Genomic DNA, 4,360 nt, shown 5'->3' on the forward strand with positions numbered 1-4,360 from the left:
TAAACTTGTAGTAATCATGGCCAAATAATTGTTTTCTCCCCCCCCCATGGCAGAATGTGTAGAATTGCCAAAAACTTGCTTTAAAAAAACTGAAACATTTCCTCTATACCCCATGGAAGAATTTGTAGAATTGCAAGAAATTAACATTAAAACTATACATTTTCTCTCCACCATCAAGAGGGGGATCACTAAAATGGTTTGCCGCGAGCTGGGGGGCCCTCCAACCAAATCTCGCTTAGGGCCCACAAAAGGCTAGTCAGAATGTCCCCATTTACTTTGCCATAAAACCAGAGTCACTTGACAGTGAGCGGATAATGTGATGGGGTGAATTGGCACTTTAAAAGCTATCACTTAAAAAGGGAGTTTCACAAGAAAATTCTAACTGATACATGTACAGCTACATGACTCGTATATAATGTGTCTCGTACATTGCTCTAGTCCAAAATAAAAAAATACATACAGAAAAAGTCTAAAGTTTGGACACACCTACTCATTCAAGGGTTTTTCTACATTTTTCTACATTGTAGAATAGTGAATACATTGAAACTATGAAATAACACATATGGAATCATGTAGTAACTAAAAGTGTTAAGCAAATCAAAAGATATTTGAGATTCTTCAAAGTAGCCACCCTTTGACTTGTTGACAGCTCTGCACACTCTTGACATTCTCTCAACCAGCTTCATGAGGAATGCTTTTCCAACAGCCTTGAAGGAGTTCCCACATATGCTGAGCACCTGTTGGCTGCTTTTCCTTCAGTCTGGGGTCCAACTCATCCCAAACCATCTCAAATGGGTTGAGGTTGGGTGATTGTGGAGGCCAGGTCATCTGATTCAGCACTCTCTTTCTTGGTCAAATAGCCTTTACACAGTCTGGAGGTGTGTTTTAGGTCATTGTCCTGTTGAAAAACAAATTATAGTCCCACTAAGCACAAACCAGATGGGATGGTATATCGCTGCAGAATGCTGTGGTAGCCATGCTGGTTAAGTGTGCCTTAAATTCTAAATAAATTAGTGTCACCAGCAAAACAACCCCAAAACCATCCCACCTCCTCCTCCCTGCTTCACGGTGGAAACCACACAAGCGGAGATCATCCGTTCACCTACTCTGTGTTTCACAAAGACAGCATTTGGAACCAAAAATCTCAAATTTGGACTCATCAGAACAAAGGACAGATTTCCACCGGTCTAATGTCCATTGCTCATGTTTCTTGGTCCAAGCAAGTCTCTTCTTCTTATTGATGTCCTTTAGTAGTGGTTTCTTTGCAGCAATTTGACCATGAAGGCCTGATTCACACAGTCTCCTCTGAACAGTTGATGCTGAGATGTGTCTGTTACTTGAACTCTGAGAAGCATTTATTTGGGCTGCAATTTCTACGGCTGGTAGCTCTAATGAACTTATCCTCTGCAGCTAGAGGTAACTCTGGGTTTTCCTTTCCTGTGGCGGTCTTCATGAGTGCCAGTTTCATCATACCGTTTGATGGATTTTGCGACTGCACTTGAAGAAACTTTCAAAGTTCTTGAAATGTTCCAGATTAAGACATGAAGGTCAGTCAAAGTAATGATGGGAATGTCGTTTCTCTTTGCTTATTTAAGTGGTTCTTGCCATAATATGGACTTGGTCTTTTACCAAATAGGGCTCTTATATATAGGTAGTATCTTCTGTATACTACCCCTACCTTGTCACAAGACAACTGTTTGGCTCAAACGCATTAAGAAGGAACGAAATTCCACAAATTAACTTTTAACAAGGAACACCTGTTAAATGAAATGCATTCCAGGTGACTACCTCATGAGCAAAGCTGTCATCAAGGCAAAGGGTGGCTACTTTGAAGAATCTAAAATATTAAATATATTTTGATTTGTTTAACACTTTCTTGGTTACTATGTGATTCCATATTATTTATTTCATAGTTTTGATGTCTTCACTATTATTCTACAATGTAGAAGATAGTACAAATAAAAACCCTGGATTGAGTAGGTGTGTCCAAACTTTAACTGGTACTGTACATCAAACCCAGGATGGCAGGTCTATTTTCATGATTTAGGATTTAACAGAATAAGGTGCTTGTTATTGTGGATACTGCCACAGTCCAGAAATAGAAGGATCCCAACATCTCCCATTATAGTGACTTTGCTGCTACAAATTGAAAAAGCGGTACTATGCAATGTATTGTGAGTTTTTGTGTCATGACCCGCCTCGGGCCATTTGTTGTGGTTTAAAAACACAGTACATATTTTCATACCAGAAAGTAATAGTACATTTATGTTGTGTTTACCAAAGCTGACAAACATTATCTTTCAGAGAAGCCATAAAACTTACTAATCACTGCACATCAGTGGAGGCCAGTGAAGGGAGGACAGTTCATGGTAATGACTGGAATTAAATGATATCAAATACATGGAGACCATGTAATACATGTGTTATTGTTCTTACCATCAAGGACCACTTTGGAAACAAGCGTTTTAATTAATACTTTCAAGTGATATCCTCTGGGTCCACATTGTGCATTTTGTTGTATGTGTCTGTTACCCAAAATAAATTAAATTCAGTGTTAGATACTGCTCCATTCCAAACATTACTATGAGCCTGTCCTCCTGTTAGATACTGCTCCATTCCAAACATTACTATGAGCATGTTCTCCTGTTAGTTACTGCTCCATTCCAAACATTACTATGAGCCTGTCCTCCTGTTAGATACTGCTCCATTCCAAACATTACTATGAGCCTGTTCTCCTGTTAGATACTGCTCCATTCCAAACATTACTATGAGCCTGTTCTCCTGTTAGATACTGCTCCATTCCAAACATTACTATGAGCCTGTCCTCCTGTTAGATACTGCTCCATTCCAAACATTACTATGAGCCTGTCCTCCTGTTAGATACTGCTCCATTCCAAACATTACTATGAGCCTGTTCTCCTGTTAGTTACTGCTCCATTCCAAACATTACTATGAGCCTGTCCTCCTGTTAGATACTGCTCCATTCCAAACATTACTATGAGCCTGTCCTCCTGTTAGATACTGCTCCATTCCAAACATTACTATGAGCCTGTCCTCCTGTTAGATACTGCTCCATTCCAAACATTACTATGAGCATGTTCTCCTGTTAGTTACTGCTCCATTCCAAACATTACTATGAGCCTGTCCTCCTGTTAGATACTGCTCCATTCCAAACATTACTATGAGCCTGTTCTCCTGTTAGATACTGCTCCATTCCAAACATTACTATGAGCCTGTTCTCCTGTTAGATACTGCTCCATTCCAAACATTACTATGAGCCTGTCCTCCTGTTAGATACTGCTCCATTCCAAACATTACTATGAGCCTGTCCTCCTGTTAGATACTGCTCCATTCCAAACATTACTATGAGCCTGTCCTCCTGTTAGATACTGCTCCATTCCAAACATTACTATGAGCCTGTTCTCCTGTTAGTTACTGCTCCATTCCAAACATTACTATGAGCCTGTCCTCCTGTTAGATACTGCTCCATTCCAAACATTACTATGAGCCTGTTCTCCTGTTAGATACTGCTCCATTCCAAACATTACTATGAGCCTGTTCTCCTGTTAGATACTGCTCCATTCCAAACATTACTATGAGCCTGTCCTCCTGTTAGATACTGCTCCATTCCAAACATTACTATGAGCCTGTCCTCCTGTTAGATACTGCTCCATTCCAAACATTACTATGAGCCTGTTCTCCTGTTAGATACTGCTCCATTCCAAACATTACTATGAGCCTGTCCTCCTGTTAGATACTGCTCCATTCCAAACATTACTATGAGCCTGTCCTCCTGTTAGATACTGCTCCATTCCAAACATTACTATGAGCCTGTCCTCCTGTTAGATACTGCTCCATTCCAAACATTACTATGAGCCTGTCCTCCTGTTAGATACTGCTCCATTCCAAACATTACTATGAGCCTGTCCTCCTGTTAGATACTGCTCCATTCCAAACATTACTATGAGCCTGTCCTCCTGTTAGATACTGCTCCATTCCAAACATTACAATGAGCCTGTCCTCCTGTTAGATACTGCTCCATTCCAAACATTACTATGAGCCTGTCCTCCTGTTAGATACTGCTCCATTCCAAACATTACTATGAGCCTGTCCTCCTGTTAGATACTGCTCCATTCCAAACATTACTATGAGCCTGTCCTCCTGTTAGATACTGCTCCATTCCAAACATTACTATGAGCCTGTCCTCCTGTTTGAAGTGACATCAGTCACCAGTGCAGTACAGGATTATTATTATTATTATTATTATTATTATACGAGTCCTATACCCGTGACTTTATGGGTCTTCAGTGTTGACATACAGTAAGTGATTCAAGGTCGAGATAAAGAGCTGGAGATGATG

Source organism: Oncorhynchus mykiss, chromosome 8 (genome assembly GCF_057628025.1).
Source record: "Oncorhynchus mykiss isolate SJ-2025 chromosome 8, ASM5762802v1, whole genome shotgun sequence".
In the NCBI taxonomy this organism is placed as follows: Eukaryota; Metazoa; Chordata; class Actinopteri; order Salmoniformes; family Salmonidae; genus Oncorhynchus; species Oncorhynchus mykiss.